The sequence below is a fragment of the Cibotium barometz genome, chromosome 20 (assembly GCF_041138505.1).
Source record: "Cibotium barometz isolate CiBa-2024 chromosome 20, ASM4113850v1, whole genome shotgun sequence".
Classification (NCBI taxonomy): Eukaryota; Viridiplantae; Streptophyta; class Polypodiopsida; order Cyatheales; family Cibotiaceae; genus Cibotium; species Cibotium barometz.
Window position 1 is genome coordinate 10,896,538 of NC_141065.1, and position 18,350 is coordinate 10,914,887.

The window sequence follows — 18,350 nt, forward strand, 5'->3', positions numbered from 1 at the left end:
GTTTTTGAGCTCTCACAAAACAGAGAAAAGGAACTCAAATTTTGATGCATTTGGAGCATGTTTTTGGCAAAAATCAAAGCATTGATGGGTTACACACTTGCCTAGGTGTGTTGGGCACTTGATTCTATCATCAATTAGTACTATAATCACTCCCAAATCCTCCTACAGCAGGCGGCACATTCTGGACAGAGAAACAGGGTAGATTTTTGATACTTTTGATATGAGGAGGTCAAATTCCACTTGGGTGCTTGATTACTTCCACAATTGACTTAGCAATTGGCTACTACACACACTTGAGAAGGAGGCTGTATGATTGGATTGATCAATTATCATCAATTGAGCTGGGAATGAGCTGATTAAACAGGCTGTCTATTGGTTGCAGAGAAACAGAGTGAGTTTAATCGAATAATTACTCATTGGTCTTAAACAATTGGACTAATTCCTCTTACATGGACTTAGTGGACATCATTGCTAAGCTAATGAATGCCTGGTTGCTCAATTTGGACAAAGATTGAAGAAATTAGAGCAAAATTACTACTAGTTTTACTGGTTTTTTCCAAAATAGAGAAAGGGGTTTGATAAAATTGATATGTACACACATCGGATGGTGCTAATATTCAACATTGAAGTTGTTTAGGTGTCAATGCAAGTTACCCACACTTGAGTGCACCACTACATTGCAATTTGGAGCCTTGAAAGCGCATCAAATCAGGGTATCTTGGACTGTGTGAGCCACTTCATTTTGGATGCATACAGGTTGATTTTCTACATCAAAATTGAAGATTGTTGACTACTTCGGAGTATCTAGAACACTCATTGGAGTGTGGTTGAGCTGAGGAAGGGTCGTTTACAGATTTGAAGTGTGCGGAAGGTGTATGCATTGAGCAAATATGTCGGATAATCCAGTACAGATTGTTGGTGAAAAGCTTTTTGATCCTGTACTTCCATGCCTGGAAGTTCTTCCTATCTAATTTTTCACCCACAATTTGTACTGGATTATCCGACATATTTGCTCAATGCAAATACACCTTCCGCACATGTCCATATTTGCTCAATGCAAATACACCTTCCGCACATGTCCATATTTGCTCAATGCAAATACACCTTCCGCACATGTCCAAATCTATAAACGAGTCTTCCTCAGCTCAACCACACTCTAATGAGTGTTCCAGAGACTCCAAAGTAGTCAACAAACTCCACTTTTGATGTAGAAAATCAAACTGTATGCATCCAAAATGAACTGGTTTATTACGCACAGTCCAAGATACCCAGCTGCTTTGATGCGCTTTCCAAGGCTCCAAATTGTAATATAGCGGTTCAATCAAGTGTGGATAACTTGCATTGACACCTAAACAACCTCAATGTTGAATATCAACACCATTTGAGGTGTGTACATACCAATTTTGTCAAACCCCCTTCTTTGTTTTGAGAAAAACCAGAAAAACCAGTAAAGCCAAAAGTAAAATGGCTCTAATTTCTTCAATCCTTGTCCAAATTGAGAGACCAAGCATTCATTAGCTTAGCAATAATGTCCACTAACTCCATGTAAAAGGAATTAGACTAATTGTTTAAGACGAGAGAGTAATTAGTCGATTAATCACACTCTGTTTCACTGAACACAGTAGACAGCCAGTTTAATCAGCTCATTTCTAGCTCCATAAGGCATAATTGCTCCAACAAATCATGTAGCCTCCTCCTTGGGTTTGTGTATTAGCTAATTGCTAAGCCAATTTTGAAGTTAATCAACCAACCAACTGGAATTTGGCCTCCACTTATCAAAATATGTGAAAAACTGCCGTGTTTCTCTGTAGATGCTGTGCCGCCTGCTCCTGAGGTTATTTGGAGTGATTAAAGTGTCAATTGATGATGTATAATGTTGCCTAACACTCCAATGCAAGTGTACAACCCATCAATGAATTGATTTTTGCCAAAAACTTGCTCTAATTTCATCAAAATTTGACCTTTGTTTTGTGAGAGCTTCAAAACTAGTAATTTTCAATCACATAAATGCATCATATTTGCCCCAAAATCAGTGTAGGGCTTGTACATGAGTTGCCAATACATTCATCCTTGTCACATACATGTTTCTTTGCCAGATTTGTATCTATTTCACCATACATCACCGCTTCCAGGCTCCAATGGAAAGCTTCCAAAAAAGCCAAAATTTTCCTTTGCTTTGGGCAACCCTAATTTGCATTGTTTCTGCTTGAATCACCTGCAATCCGCTCAAGGATGTTTAGAATACCTTACTTGCCGCCGGTAGGCCAAGCTCTCAGATTTGATAGAAATCGGTGTGCTCCAAGCTTCATAGCTTCAATGGCAAGCTTCATAGCTTTTCTTCACAGCTTCTTCTCCCTCTTCTCTCACTCACTCATAAACCCTAATAGAGAGCACAGGCTCTGATACCATGTTGAAAAACAGGTAAAGGGAGAGGAGACACACACACACAGGAGCAAACCCTAATGTATATTGCAAATCCTAACCATAGAGGGAAGCCATCTCCCTTCTCACACAATGCATAAAGCCATAATCCATAATACACAAAACACACTATGTGTTGTGTCCACACACATCTAACCCTAGCTAATGTCCACACACTATGACCAGCTGGACGCGGTCATAGTGTCTCACACATCTTGCTACCTAACATGCCAGCACATAGCATAGCTGGCACACACTGACATCAAGCTTGAATCTCAACAGGTGCAACACTTGGCAGGTCCGGTGATAGAGATTTTGCTTCCGAACCAGTTCCCTTGATAAATCTTTGCTTGAATTTAAGAACATCTCTGTGGGAGTGTGATCCGGAATGTAAACTTTGTCAAAGTAAGTGGCACTTTTTTGTATTTTCTTCATCTTTTCTACAGGTTCTTCAGAACAGCCCAGACCCCTTATTGGTTGCATGTAATGTCTTTTGATCAAAGATTCTCACCACACTGGTCTAAGTGGAGTTTGGCCCAGAATCTTTTTTTCTGCCATTGGTATGGGTCTCCATTCAACTTGGGCAGCCTCCTCATACTCTTTTGGGTTATCCGCCGATGATGGGCTTTTTGCCTTTTCTGCCATTGCTTCTCGGTGCCCCATTCCCATGTGTTGATATTTGCTGGTGGTTGCATTCTGGGTGGAAGCATTCTCTTTCCCTCTGGTGTTTGTGTGAGAACAAAAGTTGGGAGTGCGTGTGTTTCAGGGGAAGAGGTTTCCAGGTGAGTATAGACTTTATTCTTTTTATATATTCTAAAGTACTGCGGCAATTCTATATTCACCTTCAGCAATTTAGAAAACATTACATGACATGCTTCAAAGAATGGGTTATCTATGATGGCCCATGGAGCTGAAGAATTGTTGACCAAACAGTCCTTTAGGCGTTTATTTTCCTTGAGCAAAGCTTGGTTGGCATCCTACAACTTCCGGACCTCAACCAGTAGTTCACCTCTTTCCTTTTTGGGTACACCAAGTGATAGCATCTGTGTGTTTTAGTGCTCAGCTTTTACTCTTACTTTTACAATCTCTTCTTTGAGTTTGGAGATTTCTTCCTTCGCTTCCCTCAGCTCTAATTTCCACTGTGATCTTGTTTTCTGGGTCTGCTGCACCCTTTCAGCTACTTTCCATGCTTCTTCTATTTATACCTCAAGGGCAGCTCTGTAGTTCTCCTAGTCTCTGGGTCCTTCATTTTTGAGTTGGTTTTCATTCTCCATGCACTGCTGCAATTCTAGTTCTAGTGCATTCAACTCCTTGATGGTGTCCATTTCAAATTTTGTACTTCTTTCAAACTTTTGCTTGTACTCCTTTTCTTGGTATTTTGCCATGTCCCTTTCATGAAGTGCATCTCTTAATATGTCTGCATATTCCTTGGTAGGCATGGATTTCTGCAACTATTGCTGCAATAACTTGTTCTTTTCTGCCAACTTTTTTGCTTCCTTCTCCCAATGTTCCGCCTTCCAAGTGGTGGCCTTCAGTACCTGCATTAGACTCGGATCTTTATCATCTTTTTCTTTTCTTTTCTAGAGGTACCGGTGCTGGAATACTCATGGCCTACTGGTTGTTGATGTTGCTACTGTTGTTGATGTGGTTGTTGTTTCTCTCGAGATCATTATCCTTGTCGTCTTCCAAGTCATGGATGGCTTGTTGGGGTTTGCATGCCATTTGCTCCTGGATCTCATAAACCCTAATATTTCCAAACACCAGAATCCGCATTGTGCATGATTGAATCATCATCAAGGGCAACCATAGATGACAAGTGTAGAGAAATGATATTATTTACTTATAAACCTATTAAAAAACCATATTGGACATCATAGATAAAACAATATAGTGTGCAGCCTTGTATTATCTGCGATTTGTCCATATTTGTGAATTAGAGATTAGGGCATAATAAGCTAAGGTTAAATTTCCAAATGCGTAGATCAATCAATCACCATCGCAGACTCAATTGTAGGTGCAATCATACAATACTAAGAGATCATTACCACAGAAAAACCAAAAACATATCAACATAGATATTGAATCAGCATCATGAGTACAAAGCCATGTAAGACTTTAGTTAAAATTTCTAAAAAATTCAGAGTTCTTAATTAGTCTAAATCTAGCTTATATTAAACAACCCCTAGTCATTGTAACATAATACTCAAAGGAGAAAGTTATGCGCTATTCTGTAACATCCTTGTGTATATAATGGTTTAGGGCATCTAGAGATTAGATTTCAAGATGTGCTCACTCATAAGTGTAGTGCTAAGCTCTTTTTAGCCAGAAAGACTCAAATGTAGGTATACCAAAAAAAACAACTAGAGAATATATTATTAGAAATCAAATATTAATTCACAGATGAATCCGCCAGAGGTCACCATCCATCCATTCATTCCACATAGGTCAAAATGAATAGTCTGAAGAATGTGCAATATGGACAGAGCACAATATGGGTTTCAACCAAGTCATTAACCCATAATAGAGCACATGGATTCTAATTAACAGCCATCAAGGGACTCAATAGTCTATATACCATTACTAGTATATCAAGGGTAAATCAAAATGAGTTACCTGAGAGGAAGAACTCCTGGCTGATACAAGTACAAGAGACATGGCAAACAACCACAAGTCATGGGCTAAGTGAGTGTATAAGCACTCACCTTGCACCAATTTATATAGGTAGAGATGAATGAAGTTGCCAATCATTGCTGAAAGCTCCAGTGCATTTGTAGAGGCATAAACCATACCCAGCCAATGCCAGCTCCTCACATCACAGCAGCGAATTTGCAGGGTCATAAACCATAGCCAACCCTATCTAGCTCAGTAGGTTTGTTCGAGTAAATATCGCATGCAATAGATTAAGTTTAGTTTATTATTAAGTAGTCGCCTATATGTGAATGGGCCCACACTAAGGGGTGGTTGTGTGAATCTGCCACCAATGCTTTCATACCAATAATAAGGGATTTAACAAAGTGATAATGCAAGTGTGTGTGTGAGTTTTTAGGATAGAGAGAGGGAGATATATATAAAAAGGTATTCAATTTCATGTGATGAGAAGTGCGTGCGTGCGTGTGTGTGTGTGTGTGTGTGTGTGTGTGTGTCATCTTGAACTTGCTCTCTATTTAAAACTTTTTTAATTATACGTGCAACCATGTGTGCTCTACATGTGTGTGATGTGTGTATGTGTGTGTTAATGTGTTTCTGGGTGGGTGTGTGTGTGTGGGTGTGTCACCATATGTGTATATGTATGTAGGCACTCTCTCTCTCTCTCTCTCTCTCTCTCTAATTATACGTGCATCCATGCGTGCTCTACATGTGTGTGTGTCTGTTACACATCTTAAATTTGCTCTCTATAAAAAATACATTATACTATACAACTTTTATAATATGTGCGTGCATCCATTTGTGCTCTACATGTGTGTGTGTGGGAGTCTTTTTGGGTGTGGGTGTGTATGTGCATGTGTGTGTGTGTGTGGGTGTGTGTGTGTCCCCATATGTGTATATATGTAGGCTCTCTCTCTCTCTCTCTCTCTCTCTCTCTCTCTCTCTCTCTCTCTCTCTCTCTCTATGATTCACATGCTCCCATAGCTATATTCAAAAAACACAGCATGGGCAACATACATCTTGAACTTGCTCTCTATGTAAAATACATAACACTATACAATGTTTGGCATATGCATATCCATGTGTGCTCTACATGTGTGTGTGTGTGTGTGTGTGTGTGTGTGTGTGTGTGTGGGTGTGTGTGTCATCTTGAACTTTCTCTCTATTTAAAATAAAAAATACATTATACAATGTCAAATTTTGTAATATGTATGTGCATCCTTGCATGTTGTGTTTGTGGGGGTGTGTGTGTGTGTGTGGGTGTGTGTGTCACATATGTGTCTAATTTATGAACATAAAATAGAAAACAACATAACATGGGCAACATACATCCAAGGGACACACATATGTGTCAAGCTAAAAAGATCATAAAATGGATAAGCAAGAAAATCGAAAAGTATTTAAACATCCTAGATTCCTTTATTAATGGTTGATGCTAGAACTTTCATTTCCTTTAAAAAAATATACATGCAAGTCAATCTAACTCCTCTCTCTCTCTCTCTTTCTCTTTCTCTCTCTCTCTCTCTCTCTCTCTCTCTCTCTCTCTCTCTCACACACACACACACACACACACACACACACACACAAATACAACGCACAACTCCTCTTTCTCTCTCATATGTGGAGTCCATCTTAACTCTTCTCTCTCTCTCTCTCTCTCTGTAGCTGATTCGCAATCTTTTGCAATCGTAGATTGTAAATTCCAAGAATCCCAAAGCTCTTGTTGTAATTGTCTCGACTATACAAACCTAGCAATAAGCTAGGTTCCAAAAATATAGATATTCCCTATTGCAAAAAGAATGTATAAAAAATAATCTCAATTTTTTTAAATAAAACGTAAAATCCACATAAAAAGAAAGTTTATGTATATATACCGTAAAACACCGGTGCTCTCTAATAGTTCGATAATTAGAGATAATGTTGCTTGTCCTTCCTAAAATGGAGGGTATACAATTGAGCCATGAATATTAAATAGATTATGGAAAACAATGATCCATATATCATAACAACCATAAGAAAAAATACCTTTAATATCTTGTCCATCACCATAAACAAATGAAAATGATCTCCTTGCCGCATCCATCCTAAGCAATATAGCCATGATATCACCAAAAAGTGCAGCATCAATGTGAGATAAATAGAAGCATTTTACATCGATCTCCTATTTAGCATCATGTCTTCGCATCTCTATATAATTGTTATCATTGTAAAAGAAACATCAATAAACTTCAAAGCATGCACACTTACTGAAAGACAACATAGATTGCACATGTCACATCTTTACAAACATTATCATTTCAAATGATTTTCTTTGATACAGAGATATCTATGAATATAGTCTTTAGCATTGTATTAATAACTTGTTCTCTATCTTTTAGGCATAGATTACATTTACATTCTTTTGCATGCCATTTGCAATACCTCTTTATAGATAACATTAGTTGTGAAGACTTCATTTGAACCTTCTATGCTACTTTTTTGATCCACAATTTGCTTTACACACACTTTCACTGCATCAAATGATCTAACACGTGACATAGCAACGTACAATTATCCATGTGTGAATACTTGTGTGGCCAAATAAAGTCCCAACACACTCAATGTTTATCCTTGGGACTTGTTTATTGACATACCAAAGGCTAACCTCACAGGAAATTGTCTCCTTCTTATGTGAAAAGGCAATTGAAGCATAGTTGGTAAGAACGTTATCCTGGGAATAAACATCTTGTCTCCAACGGTTGTACCTGTAACGATTTCTACTTCTATCACCTTCAAGTGAAATTGCTTACATATCAATATGGTACCATTACAAAGTCCCTGCCGAGGGTCCAAATTGCAAAGCAACATGATAGGAGCATTAATATTTAGAAGCGGAGGGTAACCACCGCCTAGGTTCAAACTGTTCAAGTACTAAATTGGATACAATATTTTGTCATTCTCAGAAGAAACAACCGAATCTGCATTAAGGTATTCTCTTTCAAGTCCGAGTAATGCACTCAAGGCTAGTTCATTGATCTCATCAACCTCTAGGTTTCGTGGTGCAAGAATAGCATGATCTTTAAAGAAGCATGCATAATCCTCCACTCTTTGAAGATCTTTTTATACCCATTCTACCAAACTCAAAAGGGAGTTCCCACCATGGATCAACATTCATGGTGGAATTACCACTCTACCTTTATTATTTGGATCGCATATAGAGCAATCTCCAATTTGTAAAGTCCATTTGACAAATTCTTATTCTGTACAATCATAAGCACTTTGTCTGACCTGCATGTTTTGGGTGAGCTTTAAAACATTCACATGTCTCCAAATATGTGAATGGTAGAACATTGTATCAACAATATCCTCACACAATCCCTTTGCTCCACAATGGGTATAATATGGGTGAGCTTTAAAACATTCATATATCTCCAAATATGTGAATGGTAGAACGTTGCATCAACAATAGCCTGACACGATCCCTTTGCCACAATGGGTAAGATTTTGGGTGAGCTTTAAAACATTCACATATCTCTAAATATGTGAATGGTAGAATGTTGCATCAACAATATCCTCACATGATCCCTTTGCCACAATGGGTAAGATTTGCCCGAAGTCACCACCAAAGAGCATAACTTTCCCACCAAACACTATATCACTTTGCATAATGTCTTTCAATGTCCTATCCAAAGCCTCATATGCATCATTGGGGCCTCATCCCAAATGATTAACACCCATGGGCTATTAGCTTTGATACCACATGTGCTAGAAGCATTAAGAACCAATCGGATTTTGAAAACGTGAGTGTGTTGTATGACCATTTAAAAGTAATCGACATAACAAGGCATTATAAAGATAGTTTTTTCCTGATCCACTTGGTCCATTATTGAGGAAAAATACACCACCCTAGTTCAAAGAAATAGCTTCGATGATAGTATGAAATGCTCTTAATTAGCAACTATTTAGACTCCTTTCCATGGAAATAGACAAATCAGCCTATTGAAAAGAATCAAACATCATCTCTTCCATTAGCAATCCGTTATTGACAGTGGCAACACTTGATCTATCAGCAATAGGCAACCTTTCAAAATCATGTAGCCACGTTCCATATTGTTGTAAGATGTCTTGCATGTGCAACAAAGCTTGATTCTTCTCACAGCACATCCTCTTTGTGTCGTAAGGCATTAAAAAATCATCTAAAAGTTTGGTGGAGATTTTTTTCCAAAGCTATCCAGAGGATATAGGCTCACAAAAAACCAGTATAATGACAAACAGTTGGCGCAGCTAGAATCCTATTTTTTGAAATGCAGCTTCTTTAAGACACATATACCACTCCTCATTGCTCTCCAACATATACCACTCCTCATTGCTCTCCAACATTCCTCTGGCTTCACATGCAGCCTTAAAACAGGGATACAAATGTCCATTCACTATTCATATACCCTTAAAAGACTTACAACCTTTGCACACTCTGAGTAACATGCGTAGGTAATATTGCTCACCTGCACTCGGGCTAGCATTACACATGCGCCAATCATATTTCCCTTTTTTGTTCTAGTCCATGATCGAAGAGTTGTATTCAATACCCACTTGCAAGGGAAATCAACATATGGCAAGCTATTTGCATATGCATACAATTGATTAGCTTTGAACCATTCAGTGAGAGAAGTTCTTTGGTTTCTGTCCCAACTAATTACATCACGCAAATCATCCTAATCATTGAATATCACATTATTCTGCATCAGGAGATGAACATGTAACCTTTGTATATGAGACTTTTCATCATACAAATCATATTGGTATAAGCGCCAGCATGCCTCTGACGTGCGAACACGTACCGTGCATCCAGATACCGTGCATCCAGATACGTGCATCCAGATATTGACTAACCTCCTCAATAACCCCATGTGTATCTTGCAACTCTATAAACTCTATAGTAGCTCTATCATGTCCTTTTTATACATACTTATATAAATACTTTACTGCAATAATGGTAGAGCATACTTCTATGTTAATATGGGCTTTGTATCTTATAGAGAGAAAAGGGTTATATGGGGACAACCCATCGATTATCCACCCTATGATCCTTTACTTGGATGAAACTACCATCGTCTCATTGGCATGTAAATTGGATACCCATTGTCATCAACACTAGTAATCTCAGAAAACTTTCGAGGGTACTGATGTTTGCAACTCTTGTTAACCAAGAGCGCATATTTAGTTCCCCACATGGTCCATGGTGGACATTGCAATGACTGATTATGTTATGCAACTTAGGAAACATTACCTTATCAGGAATTTTAGCACATACCAACATATCATAGTAAGCAATCTCACTCGGTTTGCATTTACTTTCAAATATCAATAATATATGTGCATGTGGCAAGCCTCTTTCTTGAAATTTAATAACAAAGAAAAATCCCACTACCTTTTCAAATAATGTTTTTTTCATCAATAAAGTGCATCATATCATTATGCTTTTCATAAAAGACCCGTGCCATCAAGTTAGGTCAATCTTGGGCAGCCTGGATTGCAAGTAAAGGTAATAAAGAGGTCAAGTTTACCCATCTTCCTAACAATTGCCATTGAGTCCTGGTACAATTGATGCATATATCAAGTCCCCCCAGTATATGTAAATGGTAGAACTATCCTACATCCAGCAATGCCCCCAGAGACTCTACTGACCCCATCACTTAAATTAACCATGTCTGCAAGACCTTGGTATACTTTAGCATACAATGCTTTCTAATTATTGTGTATCCATACTAATCTTGATTTTTCCATGCTTTCTATATGTATCAACAATGTATTGTTGCAAAAGTCGACCACCGCTGCAAAAGGCAGGCATTTGTATGTTCCCTTATATGCACTCTATATGCATAATATTATCGTTGAGTTACAGTCTTTGACACCTCATTTGAACCTTGTCTATTTCTACCATGGACTAGAATTCCAACATGTCAACCATCCTCTCCTCGAGGAAATATAAGAACATATAATAAAGTCATATATAAATGATGCAAGTTAGATATTTTTTTTATAGCACGTGTGGGCAACATTATTTGAATATCTCTATGCCCCACATGAAAATCATCTCCTTGACCCGGCATGATAGCTGCTACCTCACTTCCTATAGGAACCAAGTACTACCTTCATGACGTTGATCGTGCTTCAGTGTGATGACCATTCTTAAATATGGATATGGACTTGACTGCAACATATCTCTCATTGTACAAAGTGCACAGGCATATGGATTATGTTCATACATCATTGTTTGTAACCTTTCAAGCATGTTATGATTTAAAGAAGGCATCCCATGAAGCCCATTATCTAATTCACACTCTGTATCATACACATATAATTGGGAAAATTTGGGAGCCGCATCTATGTTTCATCAGGTATTACGGAACCAACACGATGATAGGTAGTACTATGGATTCGAAAATTGGATACTCCTTCCTCCCTAGTAAATTGATTATCTAAGTGAGCACCTAGTGAAACGAATGCTAAGGCATTGTTTTATAAGAGCCTATATTCTCCATGTATTTCTTACTTTCACTATCATTACCAAGAAACAACCCAAGCAATGCAGGATGAGGGTTTTCCAAAGGCAATAAAGAGATATTTCCACTTGCACAACAATGTTTGCCCACATATAGTTCAAGCTTTCTTGACGCCTCACATTTCTAGATTAGAGCACCATAAAAATGACACTTATAAGAAAGGGCTCCTAAAATGAGTGAAGAGTACAATCTCCGGAATATACAACCATAGTTGCCGCATGCTTAACATTCTAAGGAAATGAAAACACACGCCTTATAGAGTGACATTCGGATTTAATACCTTTCACATCACCAAATGGCACAACAAACAGATTGAAAATTATCAACAGGAGTGGTCTCATCAATAGAGGTAGATCATTTAAATCAAATAAAACAAGGCCTCGTGCCATATGTCTATATGCCTGAATAGTATGATGTTCATTGATAGCTTCTTGAAGTACTGTAGCATTAGCAATAGCTCTGTTACTTAAATCTAAGTGGATTCTACCATGGAATTCTCTATGCTCTTTCTCATTTTCAAACCTTCCAAATGTTTCAATTTCGTTGTCATTTATAGTACACCATTAAGTTAGCAATAATTTGTTTTCAAATGCAAGCCCTTCTCTGCGAACGATTATGACAAGACATGCGTGTTGCATCCAAAATTCGAAGCCGATGAACTTCGTTCAAACTCAGGTATATACAGCTCCTAACCATCTTCAACCTCCTTCGAAACAAAAAATAATAAATTCTAATTTTATTTTTACAAACTTTCTTGACTTCAAAAGGACAACACAATATTATCTTGCTACATTTATTCTACTTCAAGTGCCATTATCACAATGTGACCCTACTCTCAAATAGACTTTGCAAAGTAGCAAACATGATGTAATTATTAGAGAGATTTATAATAGATAAGTGAGTATAATATATATTATCCATCTCCTTATGATGCTAATAAAAGAAAACCTCTCTCTGTCTCCAAATAGAGAGTGAGAGAACAAAATAGAAGAGATGTAAAGAATTTGAGAAAATAGGAATTCATAACTATCACCATGAAGAGTCGGATCTGGAAAGTTGCAATACAATATGTCCCTTGAGAAAAAGCATCATTATTGTCACAATATCTCTAGGCAATTACCCTAGTTACCAACATAAGGCTCATCTTTTTCATAATAGCATTGAGTCTATTATCATATATCTTTAGAGTCAACACCTCCAAGCCTAATATATATACCTGCTCTTTTAGAGAATTGACTTGTTCTTTACATTCCCTATTACATCCACCTAGACATTCCCCAATTTGAACATGCATATTTTCCATGAAAGAAATCATGTCTAGTTGGTTAGCCTCCATGCGACCACTACTGTCAAGAGAATGTGATGGAAATGATGAGTCAACTCATCTCTTAGTGTATCTCCCATTTGGCTGCCACTTCCACGGATCTTATCCCAAAGGGCATCTAAGTACTCCTTGCAAGCAACCTGATTTTTCTCAATGCACTCGCATGTGTCTGCAATAGTTTGTAGATGTTTAGAGCTTGGTTGTCCAGATGGAGACCTTGACCGAGTAAGGTGCTTCGCAGCTCAAACATTCATAAACTCAGGTGGGGCAGATAAAGCTACTTCTACATTGGAAGCATCGTTCACATGCACTATGGCATTGGAGCTACAGTTATCACTAAAATACAAAATGAATATCTTAAGGCTCTACAAACATCTCTTTATATCTTTGTCAACATATAACAGATAACATAAGCCTAATAAACTTATTGTATACCAGCACTATATACATGTAGATACCTCGTTTGTTGAAAAGGCACACAATGATAACTCTTAATGAAAATAATAATTGTCTCTCTAAAAGTCTAGTATTATTAAAACCTTAAACTTAGAAAGTTATTTTCTTTCTAAGAACATTTCTCGCCTATTCTAAGGGTACTCTAGTATGTATATTCTCCAAGGCTACTATAGTCTGTATATTCTCTAAGGCCCATAAATTCTCTCTCAATCTCAAAGGTAGCAGTCTAATAAAGGATAGTTTCTAGCTTAGACAACCAAGCATATCAATATTATAAACTATATTTAGGTGCACACACTAAAGTATTAGACGTGGCAAAAATTGTTATTACATTAACATTTTCCATACAAATTATCAATATTAAAACACTCGATGAGATAGAAAGAGATATAAACGGTATTTTAATGTGTAGTCTCTTCTCTCTCTCTCTCTCTCTCTCCCTCCCTCCCTCTCTCTCTCTCTCTCTCTCCCCCTCTCTCTCTCTCTCCCCCTTTGCCAACCAAACATATAAACATGCAACACATATTAACTGCAAACACAATAATAGATAGAGACAAAAAGGGCAACAGTAAAACTAACCTCAACTCAAGATAGAATGGTATTCACCAACAACTTTTATGCTATCATGCTTGTGCTTTCCTCTACACAATCACACACAAACACCAAAACAATTAACACTTATGGTCTCTCTTATTTTCTCACCTTGTCCTAGCTACGTTTCACACCAAATACAAAAAAAAAAGCAAGAGTAACTATATGTGTATTGTGTGTGTGTGTGTGTGTGTGTGTGTGTGTTTGAGAGAGAGAGAGAGAGAGAGAGAGAGAGAGAGAGAGAGAGAGAGAGAGTATCGAAAGAGAAAAGAAACATCCATCAATAATCTTAAAGATGCATTACATTATCTTTGCCATTTTCCTTAATGGAATGTTCTTCAGTATTTCCCTAAAAATGAAGCGCTTTTCCTCAAAGCTCCTACATCTGCTACCCATATAGTATAAAAGCCATCTAGTAATCTCAATGCCTCTTTGATTAAGAGGAGCTTTATATTGTCATCATAGACTATAAGAGTCTAAGACTATATAAATATACTGTGGTTTATCATCATCCCATCCATCAAATCTAAGAACTTTCCATTTTGGGCTACATTGGCATCCAAAAAAGCCCAATTGTGGTATCTCCTCAAAGAAGATTGTATCTGATGTAAGATTCCTCCCTCGAGCTTTTGAGGTGTAAAGAAGTAAGAACCTCCTTCAAAAAGAACTTTCCAATGTGCATTTGGAATTAATTGAAAATGTGTATAAAGGACCTTAGCTTAAGGGTCAAGATTTTCTAAAAATTTTGAATTATGGTCCAATTAAGGTTCCTATGAGCCAATAAGATTAATCCAAGTGTTTGGATGAGATAAATACAAAAATGAGTAAATGCTCACATAAGATGAAGAGTTGACTAATTACAAGGTTTATTAATTAAAAACTATGAGATATTACTAAACAACTGAGAGATTTTGGACGAATGATGAATTTTTGACACCTTGGAGAGGAAAGGAGACCTTTAAGATAGGTGCATATTTCACACATGTGGATGAGTTTTTAATTCAAAAAAATTATGATATTTTTATCTCTCCTCTCTTCTGGATCAAACCAAATTAAAAAGGGAGCTAAACTGGTCCAACTCTTGTCCAAATTCAACCAAATTGAAGCTGGAAAATTCTAGAACTTAGTTGGACTCCGTTAATGGCCTCCCACACTTATAAATAAAATACGTATATTTTCTATTATCCCTTAAAAATCCTTTACTTTTGGAGAGAGCGAAGCTTCTCTCTCTCTTCAACCATCCTTGGAACTTTCCTCTCAACACACTAACCAATTGATTGGCTGGGGACTTCTTCTAAGATAGAGAAGCAAACAAAAATAAGAGGTAAAGTGTAATTTTATGGGTTTTCTCTACTATTCTCAATGTTTCCACTTCTCAACCTCTCTCAAGCTTGAGAAGTTTCTAATTAAGTGTTAATAATGCAAATCAAGCTTGAGAAGTTTCTAATTAAGTGTTAATAATGCAAATCAAGCTTTTCTTAAGAGTTGTAATGAATAATTAAGAAAAGTTTATCTTTATGCTTAATTTAGGATGTTTTTATGTATATCTCTCTCTCCCTAAAACAATGGTCATTCCTATGACCAATTTTCTCATTGATAAATTCTAAATTCACAAATCAAACTCTAGGCTTGTGAAGCTAGAGGTTAAGAAAGGGCTTTTTATACTTTTATGCTTCTAAAATTTGATAATCTTATGATTTAAATCCATAAATTAGATTTAAGTTTAGAAGATAGTTATACTATCATAATTGTATTACTAAGTTTATTCTTTTTAAAAATATTAAAAATTATCAGTAAACAACGAAGCTATGGTAATTTTTTTAAGAAATTGATACATAATTCATTCTTATGCATAACGTGAAAAGAGGACTTCCTACCATATTATAGGATTGGTCATCCTATGCTAAATGAATGATTTTCATCACATTCAATGGAAAACTAATTTTTAAGATTTATGCATAATTAAATAATTAAGAAAAGAGAAAATTATGGTAATTTTATTTAAATGATAAAAGAGAAATTTTCATGACATTTAGAATTCAACCATTTAAATGGAAAAAGTGGAATTCTTAGCATATTGAATTAATAGATATTTTTATTAAAATTTAAAGAGAAATTTTAGATAAATTTATTTTATGCATGCGAAATATTTAAATGATAAAAGAGGAATTCTCATGAAATTTGGAATTCAATCATTTAAATAGTAAAAGTGGAATTCTTGGCATATTGAATTAATGGATATTTTTATTAAAGAAAAGAGAAATTTTAGATAAATTTATTTGATGATAAAAGAGGAATTTCCATGACATTTAGAATTCAATGTAAAAAGAGGAATTCCCATGATATTTGATATCCAAGAAATTAAATGAAAAAAAGAGAAATTTTTAGCATAATTCAAATTATGAGTATTTATCAAAAGTGAAATTTTGAGCATTATTGGAAAATATGGGTAGAATTGATTTTTGTAAATCCCACGAATCTTTTACTCAAAAAGAAGAATATTGAATATATTTCACTTGAGAAAATTAAGAAAGAATATGAAAATATCTGTTGAGAAAAAGAACCTTTACCTAGGCCAAGCAATTGGCAGAAATATTAAAAAAATTGGTATCAAAAATAAAAAATGTTACTAAATGTGAAATGGATGTGGATGTGAAAGAAGAGATGATAATGAGATGTGAGGTTATGTGAAAAGATGAGATGTAAAGTAAATGGATGTGGATGTGTATGTGTATGTGAAAGAATGTGATATAAATGAATGTGGATGTGAATGATGAGATGAGAATGAGATGTGAGGTTATGTGAAAGGATGTGATGTGATGTAAATGGATGTGGATGTGGATGTGATGTAAGTGGATGTGGATGTGGATGTGATGTAAGTGGATGTGGATGTGGATGCGATAAGATGTGATATAATGTGAATGGATGTGAGGTTATGTGAATGGATGTGATAAGATGTGAATGGGATGTGATAGGATGTGGTGTGATAAAAATGAATGTGAGTGTTGTGATGTAAAGGGATGTGGATGTGAATGTGATGAGATGCGAAGTGATAGTAGATGTGAATGTGAATGAATAGATGGATGTGAATAGTCGTGCATGTGAATGACTATGGATGTGGATGAATGAGATGGGATGTGTATGAATGAGATATGATGTGGATAGATGTGGTGTGATGTGAAATGGATGTGATGTGATGTGATGCGAATGGATGAGATGTGATGTGAGTGGATGAGATGTGATGTGAATCGGGATAGATGTGAATGGATGAGATGTGATGTGAATGGATGTGATGTGATGTGATGTGAATCGGGATAGATGTGAATGGATGAGATGTGATGTGAACTGGGATAAATGTGAATGGATGAGATGTGATGTGAATGGATGAGATGAGATGTGATGTGATGTGATGCGGATATGGATAGGTGAGAAATGGATGAGATGTGATGAGGATAGATGTGATGAGATGTAATATGATGTGATTGGATGAGAATGGATGAAGGACGATGAGGATATATATGTTTGGATGTGGATTAAGTAAAGTGAATTGATTTAGAAGAATGTGGAATAACGGAAAATGATGTGGAATGATGTAAAAAGATGAGAGTTCGTTAGAAACTATATTTATGACCTATCTTTAAATGACTGTTTTATGTCAAGAATGCTGGGGAAGCATTTTGACCGTCTTGTGAATGAGGTCATGGAGACCTAAGTGATAAAGTTGCAACAACAGTTGACAGAGAGTCAATGGAGGACATCTTGTGTAGCAAGGTCGGCTGCCAGCCTCGGTTTGATTTAAATGGTGAGCTTCTAGTATGGTGGATGAGGGACCAAGGAAGCGGCCTATGAGTGAAGCGATAGGTGACCTGCGAAGGATCCTAGAGGGTGCTGACCATATGGTGCTCGGGCTTTGGGTCACCGAAGATACCCATGCGTGCATCGAGGAAGAAAATGGAACAAGGTGTTAGAGTTGTTTTTTGAACTCGGGCTTGGATCTGGTTGATTGACCTTGCTGGTCCTCAACGGATGAGTCCATGGCTCTTTTATATGGATCTGTTGGTTAATCTTGTTGACCTTCAACGCAGAGTCCATCTGGATTTTTATAAGTGAATACATTTCCGGGTACTATGAGCTAGGAACTATTGAAAAGGCCCCTAAGTGGACATGTGGTGAGCGTTCTGGTTGTTGCCAATGATGCCATAGGTACACCGATGAAGGAATGATTAGAAATTAGAATTCAACCGGATATTTTGGAGGATTATAATCAGTGATACTATGGTTTCATTAAAAGATTGTTTTAAAGACAGCTGAATCTGTAGAAAAGGCAATTTTATATTGGGTGTGTAAGTGGTGTGACTATCTTGAAGTTT